At 44.1% G+C, this 17,016-nt stretch overlaps 1 protein-coding gene across 4 annotated transcripts in view; it reads left to right on the forward strand.

The window, feature by feature from the left end:
- The window catches only part of LOC126101586 (histone acetyltransferase KAT6A-like), a 295,397-nt gene that overhangs the window by 999 nt on the left and 277,382 nt on the right, over window positions 1-17,016 (forward strand). Inside the window, exon 2 of one of the 4 annotated variants that reach the window (XM_049912242.1) lies at window positions 13,961-13,999. The exons of the other annotated variants lie outside the window; for them this stretch is intronic. The gene's annotated coding sequence lies outside the window, so the exon portion shown is untranslated. The remainder of the gene's footprint in view (window positions 1-13,960; window positions 14,000-17,016) is intronic. 4 annotated transcript variants of the gene reach the window in all.

Raw genomic sequence — 17,016 nt, forward strand, 5'->3', positions numbered from 1 at the left:
AAAAGCCTTTCAGGATCGAGTAACAAATCCTGTGAAAGATATTTGTTTTTGAACGAAATACTAACATTCAAATGAAATTAAATGTGCATTTTTCATTAAGTGAAACGAGTTTCAATAAAGTGTTGCCATCGTCGATTTTTTTTTACTTACGAAACAGTTTATGCTAATTAATATTGTTTTTATATGTTTGGTACGTAATATACCAGAGAGGCTGCAAAGTTATACAGACCTTCTTTATACTTCATAACATCAAAAGATTTCCAACTATTTGCGAGACATTTCTTAAAAGTGACTCTCTTTTCAGCGTTTGGTCCAGTTTAAAACAGAGGGAACAGAGTTGAGAGTGACTCCCTGTGACCCGTGAAATTACCGCGTGACGATTAATTGATTTAGAATTAGGAGTGGTTACATACCTCCTTGATGCGTTGTTGTTTTCTCACTGAAATTAATCTCTTCGTAGCAAACAGTTTGTGTTACCAAATGTTTTTGGATTTGGCTCTGTTTTTGACCATGGAGTAACTGTACTATATTGATGGTAGACAATGAAAACTCGTAACCCTATTTTGCAAAATTTTACAGGAGAAGCAAAAACGGGTTCTTAAAAAACAGTATAAAGTGATGTAAATAAAGGAGCTACATGTTACCTGTCTAGTAGAAGACTAGTTATTGACAGATAAGAGAAATTAATGCGTTGCCAAATCTCTCTTTGAAGGAAGGAAAACTGGCTTTAATATTCCGTCGACATCAAGGTAATTAGACACAGAGCACAAGCTCGGATAGCGACAAGAACGGGGAAGGAAATCGGTCGTGCTCTTTGAAAGGGACCAATTCGCCAGCAGCGATTTAGGGAAGTCACGGAAAAACGAAATCTGGACGGCCGGACGTGGGTTTGAACCGTCGTCCTCTCGAATGCGAGTCCAGTGTGCTAACTCCTGAGCCACCTCGCTCTGTCTCTAGCTTTCATAGTGGAATTACTGATTACTGGAATTACGAAATTTTGGGAGACAGATGGAGTTACGACGTTTTCATTGCCTATCTATGTGTACTTACCTACACATCCTACAAATCAAGACGGAACAACTTCTTACACCTTCGTGTGTTTTCTGCAAAATACTTGGTCTACAATTGCAAACTCCTGTGCACGGAACAGCAGTACAAATTTCGAAATGTTGAGGTTGTAACATTCTACTCGGTGGTTAAGGCAATTTTATTTTTGCAAGATGTTTGGTCACTGTTCTTACTACAAAAAGAAATAAAAGGAATGGTACAGTGTAATAATGTTCCCGTCGGAGTCGAGAAACCGTACTCTAGCTAGGCTGCAGATGAAGGAAGGAAGAACACGCGTTTAAGGAGCCCCCTGGCACTTGTCTAAAATAACATTTTTAAACCACGAAAATCCAAATACTCATATTCTGCTACCCCTGAACACACTCCATTCTCCTAGCGCCTGCGACTCCTCTTTCGTCCCTATCTGGGTTTACTGATGGACTCTTATTACATGGTTCTGTTGCAGAGCAGTGGGTGCACCAAGCACCAGTAATCATATTTCAAAAAGATTTAGCGATGTTCCAAAGTTGTAGTGCCTTACTGTGCAAGTGAATCTCCGAAGTTCAAGAATGATTTTAAATAATATAAGAAAAATAATGTTTGTTTGAACAACAGCATACATCATCTGGATGAAAAACTTTGGTCCCTTAGCGTACCTGCAGACTGTTGTCTGCATCGTCCGCCATCTTGTAAGGCAGAAAGTTTTGATCGATGTGCGCGTAATTAAGGATTATGCACTCATTTACTGTTGAAAATATGATTTCGTGAATTATAACAGTGGCTGAGGGAGTTAATCGAGAGATAAGACGAGATCGCAATACTTCTTTGGGAGGCTTCTACATAACCAAAACAATTGGTTCCTTTAGGTGAGATACGAACTTTACATAGAACCTCTCTCGCAGTTTTGTTCCAGCAAATGGTAAAAGAAAAGTAAATGCTCCCAAATATTTCGTGTTATTTGCTGTGTACATCTTGCAGAAAGCCGACGCATTTGCAACACTATTGCCCATCAACTGTCGTCGCCTCGTACATACGTCTGTTTCCAAAATACACAACGTACAGAACTAATAAGTGCAGATACTTTTCCTGAAAACTCGATAAATGACGCTAAGTGGCAATGCTCTAAGTAGGCAATGCATCGGGACACATACCCAAGTGTGCAAAACTGCATTTCTGTTTAGATTGAGATGTATGCGATATTGCACATTTTAATAGCAGTTTGTACTTCGTAACATCTCATTTTTCATAGATAACATTAGTCAGTAGTGGCATGGCTAGGCAAACAATGGCAACTTTGTTCAAGGTGCCTGCATTGAATACGATATTTAATTTTACAAATTACACGTACATGTATGTTTAGAAATGTAGTGCCTAATTTATCGATTTGTGCTGAACCTCATGCCCTCATGTTACAACGAAATCTACGATTAAAACATAAATAAAAAAGAAAAGAGCCAGAGGCATAATTACAGAAACCGGTACCTGTATGTTAGAAGTGTTGACCCTGGCTGTTGCGACACTTGTCCCACTGTGACACAAGGTGGTGAATGGCTGCCTCATAAACTTCCCGGGGCTGCGATGTTAACCAGTTCAGCATGTACACCTGGATGTCGTCATCCGAGGTGAATCGTTTGCCCCTCAGAACCTTTTAATAATAATCTGCCCTTTGTCAGAGCCGCTAATCTCAATGGATTTCCCCATTGCCGGCCCAATTCTTCGCTAGGGTGATTCGCCGCCCGTGTCTGCTCCGCTTGCATACGTCGCGGTGGGCAGTTGTTATAATGTTTTGGCTTATCAGAGTACTTCGATCATATACAGCCTTTCTAAATGTTTGCTGTTATGTGTCGACAGAAGTGCCGACACAGTGTTATTTAGAAGGGCCGAATAGGCACGCTATCAGCTCACCCAGAATATCGTGAAGTCTGAAACAGGATGCTCAATGAATGCTAATAAGAAAAGTACGTTGCTTTGGGAATACTTAACTTTAATCCATCCTTTTGGTATACATCGTTTATGGTGAGTACAAGTAAGACTCTCTCCAGATATGGTTAACTGCGCCTTGCTAGGTCGTAGCTATGGACTTAGCTGAAGGCTATTCTAACTGTCTCTCGGCAAATGAGAGGAAGGCTTCGTACGTCTAGTCGCTAGCAATGTCGTCCGTACAACTGGGGCGAGTGCTAGTCCGTCTTTCTAGACCTGCCATGTGGTGGCGCTAGGTCTGCAAGTACTGACAGTGGCGACACGCGGGTCCAACATGTACTAATGGACCGCGGCCGATTTAAGCTACCACCTAGCAAGTGTGGTGTCTGGCGGTGACACCACATTTGCCACAAACGTCTGGAAGGTAAAGGCAAATTCCTTAAAACTGGTTGTTCCTTTTAACATTTTTTCGCACAAACCACTGTTAATGAGAGTCACTGGAGATACCCATCATGAACAGCTTAAGCAATTCATGCGTGAGAACAGCTTAGCGTGGACTGAAGAAGACGCTCGACGACACCTAGACCTTGTGAAACAATTGTCCGGGCGTTATGTACACGTTGTTCCACGTCGTCGATGTCGTTATCTCCATTGGTGTACACAACACTTCTCATATTTCCCCAGAACGAAAAGTTAGTGGACGATGGCCGAGGTTATTCACCGGAGCTCCATGTCCCAACAGCCGTCCTGGGAAGGTTGTGTTAAGACACCGGCACACACTTAAGCTGAATCCCATTTACCTGCACCATACATAAAGAACAAGACGCGGCGCTCTTAGTGAGAACATTTTCCAATAACAATTCCACGTTTATAGGCTGCAAATGGTTCAAATGGCTCTAAGCACTATGGGACTTAACATCTGAGGTCATCAGTCCCCTAGACTGAGAACTACTTAAAACTAACTAACCTAAGGACAATACACACATCTATGCCCGAGGCAGGATTCGAACCTGCGACCGTAGCAGCAGCCCGGTTCCGGACTGAAGCGCCTATAACCGCTCAACCACAGCGGTATAGGCTGCAAGAGAGACTCTATCACAGGACTCATTCGATGTCCATGGAATATACATGCAAACAATACCCTAGTATAATCATCAGTAGTCCGCCCCCGGTAGCTGAGTGGTCAGCGCGACAGAATGTCAGTCCTAAGGGCCTGGGTTCGATTCCCGGCTGGGTCGGGGATTTTCTCCGCTCAGGGACTGGTGTTGTACTAATCATCATCATTTCATCCCCAGCGTCGCGCAAGTCGTCGAAGTGGCGTCAAATCGAAAGACTTGCACCTGGTGAACGGTCTGCCTGACAGGACGCCCTAGTCACACGACCTTTACATTTATCATCAGTAGACTCACACAAATTTCTTATAGGACACACATCAACTGAACTTTGCTCTCCATGACGTCATATTTCTGCGTTTTGATCCACATCCTCTTCTATAGCAGGTCCTTTTCTCAGCTGTTACACCTTCTGTATCAGTTTTCTGGATACTGTTTTTCCGTAAAGTGTGCTTGACCCGAACCGTATGAACTAATGAAGTATTTAAGTACATGAAATGTATTCGCAGTTGCGAATACGAACAACTATCATCTGCAAAAGGAAATAATGACAACGGAAATTTGTGCCGCATCGGGACTCGAGCACGAATTTCCTACTTTACATGAGTGGTTGCTTTAACCGCGTTGGCTTTCCATGGGGAGGACATGTTAACTGCTAGTCGTTCCCTGGTAGCGGCGGATAAATACAGTATTGCAGAGCCTGTGTTGTTAAGGAGAACGATCCAATGGTCCTTTGTACATTCATGCATGTCCGAAGGAACACTGCATCGTTCTCCTTAACAACACAGGCACTGCAACATCGAAAATACACTCATGCTCATAAATTAAGGATAGTTGCAGAATGTGGTGCCACACAATGTGGCACTACACAAAACTGGCGCTAATAGCATAGGCACATAGGAAACACACACGACACAGATCTGTAAGTCCACGGTATTGCTGATAAGTTGAGAAAACCGTCCCGAAACACATGTGCTACAAAACGCCACTGTTTCCTGCGCATGTACCCCGATATCAATCTGGCATACGATCAACATGCACACGTACACTGGCTGCACAACTGGTTGAAATACTTTGTATGAGCTGGTCGAGCAGCTGCTGGGGTACAGCCTCCCATTCTTGCAACAGTCCCTGTCGGAGCTCCTGAAGTGTCCTAGTGGTTTGAAGACGTGCAGCGATACGTCGACCGAGAGCATCCCGGACGTGCTCAATGGGGTTTAGGCCTGGAGAACAGGCAGGCCACTCCATTCGCCTGATATCTTCTGTTTCAAGGTACTCCTCCCCGATGGCTGCTCGGTGGCCTTGCGTTATCATCCATCAAGATGGGACCCACAGCACCCATGAAAAGGTGGACATACTGGTGCAAAATGACGTCCCGATAAACCTGACCTGTTACAGATCCTCTGTCAAACACATGCAGGGGTGTATGTGCACCAATCATAATCCCACCCCACACCATCAAACCACGACCTCCATACTGGTCCCTTTCAAGGATATTAAGGGGTTGGTATCTGGTTCCTGGTTCATGCCAGATGAAAACCCGGCGAAACTGTTCAAACTCGTCCGTGAAAATAACCTGGGTCCACTGTTTCAACGACCACGTACTGTGTTCTCGACACCAGGCTTTACGGGCTCTCCTGTGACCAGGGGTCAGTGTAATGCACCTTGCAGGTCTCCGGGTGAATAAACCATGCCTGTTCAGTCGTTTGTAGACTGTGTGTTGGGAGAGAACTGTTCCGGTGGCTGCGGTAAGGTCCCGAGAAAGGCTACCAGCAGTATTCCGTGGCCGTCTGCGGGCACTTATGGTGAGATATCGGTCTTCTTGTGGTGTTGTACACTGTGGACGTCCCGTACTGTAGCGCCTGGACACGTTTCCTGTCTGATGGAATCGTTGCCATAATCTTGAGATCACACTTTGTGGCACACGGAGGGCCCGTGCTACGACCTGCTGTGTTTGACCAGCCTCCAGTCGCCCTAGTATTCTACCCCTCATAACGTCATTAATATGTGTTTTTGAGCCATTTTCAACACACAGTCACCATTAGCATGTCTGAAAACGTCTGCGCACTTAGTCGCTGCACCGTACTCTGACATGCACCAACCATCTCTGCGTATGTGGATTGCTGCCAGCGCCACCGTGCTACAACCACGGGTAAAATGCACCGCTTGGTCACACCCCGACGTGATTAAAACCCGCAAACCGCCCACCAGATCGTTGTTTCACCATCTATCAGCATTATCCTTACTTTATGAGCATGAGTGTATTTACCACTTACCAGAGCAGCAAGACATCAAGTATACTGGAAGGACTTTTTCTCTGTCACACTACTGCTAAGTTACTGTCATGCAAAAAAAAAAAAATGTCCAATGGCTCTAAGCACTATGGGACTTAACATCTGAGGTCATAAGTCCCCTAGACTTAGTTCTTAAACGTAACTAACCTAAGGACATCACACACACCCATGCCCGAGGCAGGATTCGAAGGATTGAAGCGCTTATAACTGCTCGGTCACAGCGGCCGGCCTACTGTCTTGCAGTTTCCTATATTACCATCTGCAATTAGGATGCAAAATCATTCTCAACTCAGTCACTCTTAGCAGAACAGGCATATCCCAGCGGTGATGGACTTTATGAGAAAAACTATGGCATTTGACAGCGGTAAAAAATAGCTCTTTCAGGGGGACAGATGCGCTGCGCCTACAGTGGTCGCCCAGCGACTATACTGGACACACGAGTGAGGTTCATCATCTTTTGGGACGACTCATTGTTCTGCGTATCATGTATCCAATAGCACCCAATACCACCACACCAGCTGCTCGGCAATTATGACGAATACAATATGACAACATTCGTTGTCGGAGCTTCCAGCTCGGATACGTCCTTCATGATGCTCTATGCCGTCCAGCCAGTCTTCAAATGAATATTGCACGCAGATGTAGGAATCCCTCATTGGTGTCCGGGGAAAGATGCTAGCGGAAGTGGCGTGTTTCTGACCTGTTGTGAAGTGTCAAGAGTGTATCTCTTGAGTTTGGACGATCGTGAGAATTGTTTATACAGGGTTATTACAAATGATTGAAGCGATTTCACAGCTCTACAATAACTTTATTATTTGAGATATTTTCACAATGCTTTGCACACACATACACAAACTCAAAAAGTTTTTTTAGGCATTCACAAATGTTCGATATGTGCCCCTTTAGTGATTCGGCAGACATCAAGCCGATAATCAAGTTCCTCCCACACTCGGCGCAGCATGTCCCCATCAATGAGTTCGAAAGCATCGTTGATGCGAGCTCGCAGTTGTGGCACGTTTCTTGGTAGAGGAGGTTTAAACACTGAATCTTTCACATAACCCCACAGAAAGAAATCGCATAGGGTTAAGTCGGGAGAGCGTGGAGGCCATGACATGAATTGCTGATCATGATCTCCACCACGACCGATCCATCGGTTTTCCAATCTCCCGTTTAACAAATGCCGAACATCATGACGGAAGTGCGGTGGAACACCATCCTGTTGAAAGATGAAGTCGGCGCTGTCGGTCTCCAGTTTTGGCATGAGCCAATTTTCCAGCATGTCCAGATACACGTGTCCTGTAACGTTTTTTTCGCAGAAGAAAAAGGGGCCGTAAACTTTAAACCGTGAGATTGCACAAAACACGTTAACTTTTGGTGAATTGCGAATTTGCTGCACGAATGGGTGAGGATTCTCTACCGCCCAGATTCGCACATTGTGTCTGTTCACTTCACCATTAAGAAAAAATGTTGCTTCATCACTGAAAACAAGTTTCGCACTGAACGCATCCTCTACCATGAGCTGTTGCAACCGCGCCGAAAATTCAAAGCGTTTGACTTTATCATCGGGTGTCAGGGCTTTTAGCAATTGTAAACGGTAAGGCTTCTGCTTTAGCCTTTTCCGTAAGATTTTCCAAACCGTCGGCTGTGGTACGTTTAGCTCCCTGCTTGCTTTATTCGTCGACTTCCGCGGGCTACGCGTGAAACTTGCCCGCACGCGTTCAACCGTTTCTTCGCTCACTGCAGGCCGACCCGTTGATTTCCCCTTACAGAGGCATCCAGAAGCTTTAAACTGCGCGTACCATCGCCGAATGGAGTTAGCAGTTGGTGGATCTTTGTTGAACTTCGTCCTGAAGTGTCGTTGCGCTGTTATGACTGACTGATGTGAGTGCATTTCAAGCACAACATACGCTTTCTCGGCTCCTGTCGCCATTTTGTCTCACTGCGCTCTCGAGCGCTATGGCGGCAGAAACCTGAAGTGCGGCTTCAGCCGAACAAAACTTCATGAGTTTTTCTACGTATCTGTAGTGTGTCGTGACCATATGTCAATGAATGGAGATACAGTGAATTTATGAAATCGCTTCAATCATTTGTAATAGCCCTGCACAGTGCATTGTTATGTTTGTCTTGCTGCGGATGAAGGGAGAGTGTGAAGCTAGATGCTACCAAGCAGTCCATCCTTAGGCAGCATCTGCAGATCTGCCGGGTTTACGTACCCGTCCAGTTAACGGGTTGTCATCGTGTCACGTACGACCACTGGCATGAGCCTCCGCGGTGAGGCTTGGAATTTGATCCAGCAAAGTGGCTCTGACAAAGGGACAGTGCCTCCCCGTCATCACCGATTGCTTCCAGATTTATAGTTTACGCGCGGCTTGGTCACAAATTAACGTAACAGAAGAAGGACCTCCAGATGTCGAAGCGTTAAAAAAAAAATTGGGAAGTTGCGACTAGGACTCCCGCACCGAGGGTTCCGTACAAACTTAATTATCTATAAGTTAGTTCATCTATTCCTGGAATCAAGAACCTCGATGACTTTTGCCATTTATCGACATTGATACTGGCAAGATATCGGCTCTACAGCTTCCAAGACTTTTCGGAATATTTTAATTTCAAGTTTGTAATCCGATAGCAAATGACAAAGGAAGTATTTCTTCATTACGGTATAACTACAATATGACAAATTTCTAATTTTTTTCTGCACTCGTACTGTGAAACTTTTCTTCTTGCCAAACTTCATGATTCTACAACAAGGGGAAGTACCCTATAGATTTTCATGAATGAGTTTGCGAGTATCAAAATACCTGACATGAATGGCCGTATCTTTTGACTGCATTGACTTACAAGCAAACGTTTATTGTACCGCCAAGGGAATATAGATCTTAGTATGTGACGTAAATTTTAACGTGATATGTCTACCTTTTCCTGAGAAAAATGAGTCTTAACAGACGGACGGACAAACAATGACTCTGATAACAAATGACAAATTGACTATTTTCGGATTTTTTCTTTGGTTGTACTATGAAACCTAGTTTCTTGTCAAATTTCATGTTTCTAGGTCAACGGGAAGGCCCTGTGGATGAATGTGTTTGCGAATATCAAAATACACTACCGGCTATTATAATTGCTACACCAAGAAGAAATGCAGATGATAAACGGGTATTCATTGGATAAATATATTATACTAGAACTGACATGAGATTACATTTTCACGCAATTTGGGTACACAGATCGTGAGAAATCAGTACCCAGAACCACCACCTCTGGCCGTAATAACGGCCTTCATACGCCTGGGCATTGAGTGAAACAGAACTTGGATGGCGTGTACAGGTTCAGCTGCCCATGCAGAGTAGTGACTGGAGTATTGTGACGAGCCAGTTGCTCGGCCACCATTGACCTGACGTTTTCAGTTGGTGAGAGGTCTGGAGAATGTGCTGGCCAGGGCAGCAGTCGAACATTTTCTGTATCCAGAAAGGCCCGAACAGGACCTGCAACATGCGGTCGTGCATTATCCTGCTGAAATGTAGGGTTTCGGAGGGCTAGAATGAAGGGTAGAGCCACGGGTCGTAACACATCTGAAATGTAGCGTCCACTGTTCAAAGTGCCGTCAAGGCGAACAAGAGGTGACCGAGACGTGTAACCAATGGCACCCCATACCATCACGCCAGGTGATACGCTAGTATGGCGAAGACGAATACAGGCTTTCAATGTGCGTTCACCGCGATGTCGCCAAACACGGATGCGACCATCATGATGCTGTAAACAGAACCTGGAATCGTGCGAGAAAATGACGTTTTTCCATTCGGGCATCTAGGTTCGTCGTTGAGTACACCATAGCAGGCGCTCCTGTCTGTGATGCAGCGTTTATTACACCGCCAAGGGACCATAGACTTTAGTATGTGACATAAATTTCAAATTGATACGTCTACACGTTCCTGAGAAAAATAGCATTCACACAAGATTGGCGCCGGTGGCGACACCTACAACGTGCTATTTTTCGTTTCGCCAAATTTTGATGAGTGAATTCGCGAGTATCAAAAACGAATGGCCCTATCTTTTGACTGCATTGACTTTGATGCTTCACTTTAGTACGTCACCAACGGATCGTAGACTTTATGTGATGTAAATTTCAGCTTGATATGTCTACTCGTCTCTGAGAAAAAGGGCTTTTGAACAGTCGGGCTGACAGACAACAAAGTGATCCTATAAGGCACCTTTTTTTACCGGTTGAGGTACGGAACCCTAAAAAAATGGCATTTCTGGCACGGGTTTGGCGGGACACGAGCCGTTTGTGTTATTTTTCAAACAGCAGTTGGCGCAGCGGAAATGGTGCAGAAGGGTAATCCGAGGTTCATGGGTCGGAGTCTCTACACCTACAGTTATTTTCAATTTTTACGTTAATTACACTTCAAATAAACAGAAATCATGCTCAGAATATTGTATTTATTAATATTTTGAGAGCAGGCATGAAAAGAAAAGGAAAATCAGGGATTGCAAATACATTTTCAGAAAGGAATTGTAAGGTGTACAAGAGAACCTCGTATGTAATATTAGATACTTTTATTATTTGACAGTTGATGCACTGGGATGATATTTATATTAAAAACAGGGCATCCAATAATTTTCACGGTATGTTGCACATGTTGTAAACGCCGCATTTTTAGAGTTACAGGGTCGTTCTAAAGTTTCTACAGAAAAACAAAAGGCTGACCATCATCAAACAGTTTGGCAGTAAACCACCTGTAATGCATCGTTTCGCCAAATGTTATTAGCTGTTAATGTACCATGGAATATATTTTGATGCGGTCTTCTCGTTATGTGATTTCTTTTTCTCACTCGATGAGACAGGAGCTGCTTTCTGATAGAAAACGCTGTGATCCGCTTGTGAGTCTGTAGATGAACAGTACGCCGCCACCTTAATATCTTCTTTATTGCCAAATACTGGCGGTGAATGTTGCTTCAACACTCGGGATGGTTAACATTTGGTAATGCTGCATAAGCGCGCATCGGCGATCTCGGCTGAGGAGGTGTGCGGCGCCCCGTTACTAAATCGTTATATTTTCGGACACAGACGTCACGCCGGCGAGCACGGCAAACAGATGGTCTCTGATGAAACTCTTGATCAAACGCTGACTTAACGATTCATTTCAACGATTATAAAAATTCACTTCTTCCACTAGAACGGAGGAGTAGCGAATCAGTAAGTTGATGTTTAGCTGGGAATTTCAAATAGATCGCGTATCAATAACCAATGCCAAATTTCTACGACGGCTACTCGGAAATTAAGGTCCAATCGGGCGCGGAGTGGAAACCCGGTGAAACTTTGCACATGTGTTGGGCGATGTCTTTAGTATGCCCGTCGATCGCGTCATGTCGCTCTTTTCAATTCTGAGCGCACAGTAAGCACGTAATGATGCGTAGGAAGTAGTATCTGCCGCCTAGTACATCATGCAGCCCACATAACATAGATGTCGTGCGTTTCCTTCTTCGTGACAACCCTCGACCGCAGTCTGCAGGGGCAGTGAAGATGCTCATGCAGCGTTTTCGATAGGAGGCTCTTGATCGCCCACATCACAGCCTGTAATTGGCTCCCCCTGCGTTTCATCAACACTACGACAGATGGCAAAGTCGAAGCGGGGACTTTGTAGAGAAGGAGCTGGAACGTGTAGCTAACTGTTCAAATGAAACATTTTTAATTTTCACAGCGATTCCTATTTCGCGACCCATCGGACCGTACCTTCCAAATAGCCCACGTATTGAAACTGTTTAATGGGCAAGACATTCCACACAATGACACGACATGTGTTAACTGTTTTGTTCGAAACATAAAGTGCTCTGGCAGGTGTTGCGGAAGTATGGCATACCACAGAAGATCTTAAACATCATAAAAGATCTATATGATGGCTACGAATGCTGCATACTCCACAAGGGAAATATGACAGAGCCCATAAAAGTAACAACTGGAGTCCGGCAGGGTTGCATTTTGTCACCGACACTTTTTCTACTCATTCTAGACTCTGTTATGAGAAGAGTCACAGCAGGCAGGAGACGAGGAATCCAGTGGGGGATCCACGAACGTCTGGAGGATTTGGATTTTGCAGACGACATAGTTTTATTAGCTCCAAGGCTGACTGATATGCAAGCTAAATTAAGCTTGCTGAAAGAAGAAGCAGAGACTGCTGGCCTCAAGATAAATACAGGCAAAACAAAGGAAATAAGAGTAAATTCAGGTAACATGGAGATGCCCCTGTTAATAGGTGAGCAGCGAGTGGAGACTGTCAACTCATTCCTGTATCTGGGTAGTATAGTGGCGGAAGATGGTGGAGCTGGAGATGACGTGAAAAACCGCATTAAAAAGGCAAATGCTGCCTTCATACAATTGTATCCATTATGGAAAAATAGAAATATCACATACAAAACAAAAATCCGTATTTTTAATACAAATGTGAAGGCTGTCCTTCTGTACGCCAGTGAAAGCTGGAAAATGGATAAAAAGATAACAACTCAGTTACAAAGCTTCATAAATAGATGTCTTCGACGCATCATGAATATCTGGTGGCCAGAAAAAATATGTAATGAGGAGCTCTGGCGAATAACAAACCAGATACCTATAGAAGACCAGATACGAGAGAGAAAGTGGGGCTGGTTGGGGCACACCTTGAGAAAACCAGATGGAGCCATCGAGAAAAAGCATTGGAATGGAATCCCCAGGGAACAAGGAAGAGAGGAAGACCAAGGGGCACATGGAAGAGGACAGTGGAAGGGGAAGCAAAAAGAGTTGGCAAGACCTGGGCAGAATTGAGGCAAATGGCTCAATGAGTTGCTAGGCAGCTCGAAACCGGTCATGGTTAAATAAAATACATCTACATAAAAGGCGACTGGTTGCAGTAATTTCTGAAAACCTTTTCACACCACAGTCGCAGTGTTCCACATCCACAATGGATAAAAGTCTTAAATGGCCAAAGACAGAGACGGATGGCGAGTTCTCCTGGATGCCCTATGCCCCCATAGGGGCCAAAGGAATTAAGTCAAGTAAGTCAATGGGCAAGACATTCCACACAATGACACGACATGTGTTAACTGTTTTGTTCGAATATTATTTCAGTTCACTTCTTCCATCATGGCATTAGTTTAGATGTAAAAAACTGAAACCGTCCTCAAGTTGTAGGTTGTTTTGAACATTCCAGTGACTTACTAGGCTCACTCTGATTCCATGTAGTAGTTCCTTGCTTTCTTTCGGCCTGTGTAACTTGGACTGTCAACTAAGATGAAAATGATTTGTATGTGTGAAAATTTCTAAGTTTCCAACTAAGATGCAGCTTAGAAATTTTCACACATACAAATCATCATAGTTTCCAACGAAGATGCAGCTTAGAAATTTTCATACATACAAATCATTTTCATAGGCTCAAAAAACAACCTGACAGAAAGAATCCTTCGAGTGATCGGAAATCGGACTCGAATCGTTTAAGTGCAACCATTTTAAATGTACCTCATTTGAAGCGTTGGCCTTTCAGCCTTAGTCGAACCGTGCAGTGAAATGTATGATGTTTGCTTGAGCAGCTCCCATGCAAAACTTTGTTGTTATTCCAGAACCCGAAGCCACAGCTTGGGGCTGAAGACTGCAGTCAGGTAAGCTCGCCGCCATAGACCACCTTAGAAAAATTATTAGTCACCACTTTCAGACTCGTACACACTAGGCCAACGAACGACGGAGACTGGATTCGGCCGAACGTTGGTCGCCAATACACTGGCGTTCGGCTTCTTATCCACACCAAACGAAGGGCTTCTGGCTAAGAGATTCGGCTACGTGGAATCGCAGTTGGCTCTGATAACTTGCTGACGTGGCTCCCGTTTTGTTATTGTTATAAAGCAGCGTTTTAATTACAACTTCATCGACCGATATTATGAGGGAAGAAGACGATATAGCAGTCGTCGCATGTGCAACACTTATTATACTACAAGAAGCTGATTATCAAAAACGAAAAAGGAGAAACGATGCTGGTGGTCGACCTCTCTTTTAAAAAATAGGGGACAGTATGGTGGGACAAAATTAATGTCTACTTTAAAGCTAAACTGGAGTATGGGCTATTTCACAATTTTTTTCTAAATGAAAGTTACAGGTTTCTTATTGTTATTGAATTGTGTAAGCCCTGAAATTCCCAAAGATAACACCTCTTTTTGGAGAACTGTATATGCAGCAGAAAGTTAGTAGCCACTCCCAGTTTTGTTTCTCTTTGTCGTTCACGGCGAAAAGATGTCAGTAAGGACTCCATTTCCGTTTTCGTATCGTACAAATCACTTTCTAATAGCAGAGTTATTTCCCTCCAAGTTTTTAATCTTTTCAATTTGTTTTTATAATCGCTGTTCGTAGGGACCCCATAAACATATCTGTTCACGATAAAAAATCTATCAGATTTAGTGCTCTCCATTTTCACTCGATACTCCAGTATTTTTAGACACAATAAACACACACCCATAGCGAGAGCAGGCAGTGCCTCCAGGGGACACGATTGTTAAAGTGTAAGTTTTTCTTGACAACAATAAGTCGCACTGAGTGTGTTTTATTGATTGTTTTCGCTATTTAATTTTACAGCCACTAACGAGCGAAACCGGTTCATAAAAAGTAGTAAGTGCTACTTGTGGCGGCCATGAAAAACTTAAACACACCCTTGTTTTAGCTACATAACAAATCACTACTGAACCAACGAACATTCGACGTGGCGTCCACACTAGGGGATGGCTCCCAACGCCAACCAACCGCCAAGGCTTTCATGTTACCGCCGGCAGACCGAACCGCACCCAAGGCCAACCGCTTCGTTGGCTCCGATTTAGCGCCGATACACACTAAGCAGATATTGGCCAACGAAGCTGTTGGCTGTCGTTCGTTGGCTTTAGTTGGCCTAGTGTGTATGCGCCTTTAAAAGAGCACGCCGAACGCTTTTAAGCGCTGTCGACATTAAGCAACTGGCACGTGTCCCGACATCTCTGACAGGACACGACAATGAATGTTGCCTCTGTACCACACAATTGTATGAAGTCGTAAGATGAGGCGACGTGAAGAAGTGACAATGGCGGAAATGATTAAAACTGTTATTTGTAATTCTGTCGAAGTTTCAATGAGAAGTAGCCTTCATTTGCTGTTACTAGTCAAGAAAATGAAGTTACCGCAAACCTTCGATAGTACGACAAATAACAGTTTAAATAAAACATAAATGCTGGAGGTTCATAAATAAGCTATTGTGTTTAGACGTACCCACGACCACGCCGAGAATGAGGTTGCCAGATTTGTCGGTGTATCAACGCTGACTTCCAAGGTGTCTACATGGAATGATGTACCACTCGCAACAATGAACACGGCGTAGGGACAGTGGTCATAAAGAGAACTAGGGACTGTAGGAGAATGTGACGCCTTGTCAGTGACAGCCAGTTTCAGATTCGACAGAAATTGCTGCTGTCAGTGAGCGCAGGTCCATCTTGACCAGTTTCAAATGGTTCAAATGGCTCTGAGCACTATTGGACTTAACATCTGAGGTCATCAGTCCCCTAGACTTAGAACTACTTAAACCTAAGGACATCACACACATCCATGCCCGAGGCAGGATTCGAACCTGCGGCCGTAGCAGCAGCGCGGTTCCGGACTGAAGCGCCTAGAACCGCTCGGCCACAGCGGCCGGCTTCTTGACCAGTTTCTTAGCGAAAATTGCGAAGGGAACTGCATGCAGTGGACAAGCAAAGTAGCTGATAAATCTGTACGTTTTCAGTGGACCAAACAATACAGAAACTGTGACTAACGAAAGGCGTGCAACGTCGTCCGACAAGTCGCGATTTGTTTGTCCATAGTTTGAAGCACGCTCGTCAGTACCTTGTAGAAGAAAGTGTGCCACGTAATGAATATTCAAAAGCACCTTAATTATACTTGCTTTCACAGATTTTGCCACTTTCATTTTCGTCCTAGACAGAGAAATCATATGACTGCGTTCGATTAATAAACATGAATGGGCGTCTGCGAAGAGTGCAAAAATCACAACTATCGGGTATGTCATTGAAACTATAAGCCACTGTCCGTACCTTAAGATGAATTAATTAAAGATCAGTACTGCGGAGCGATTCTTCTTAGAACCTACCTTATGTACTACAGCCATAAGTAGGCTACTTAACGTATGTGAACAGCCATAGAGCTAATGTTTCATAATTTCCGCAAAGACAACTTTTGCAATCGAGAAACACATAGAGGCGCCCTTTCCAGGATTCCAGAGGTGTATCTAATAGCTGAAAGACCGCACAAGCAATGCGCTATTGCATCTGACGCTAGACCTAGGGCATATCAACATACATCCGAACCAAACCAGATCTTTAATAGAAATTTATTTATTTGCAATGACAGAATCAAACAGTATTGAACACACACTTACACAGCTTAACAAATAATTAAATTATAGGACTATATATGTCAGGCAGTGATGATTATGTCCCATACTCCGAGGATCGTATGAGACGATGCGGGAGATCTGCACCGCTGACTAGGCAAGGTCCTAGCGGAGGTGGTTTGCCATTGCCTTCCTCCGACCATAATTGGGATTACTGATGATTATGAAAAAGGCGACACAGCACCCAGTTTTCTCGAGGCAGAGAAAATCCCTGGCCCC

Source organism: Schistocerca cancellata, chromosome 9, assembly GCF_023864275.1.
Source record: "Schistocerca cancellata isolate TAMUIC-IGC-003103 chromosome 9, iqSchCanc2.1, whole genome shotgun sequence".
In the NCBI taxonomy this organism is placed as follows: Eukaryota; Metazoa; Arthropoda; class Insecta; order Orthoptera; family Acrididae; genus Schistocerca; species Schistocerca cancellata.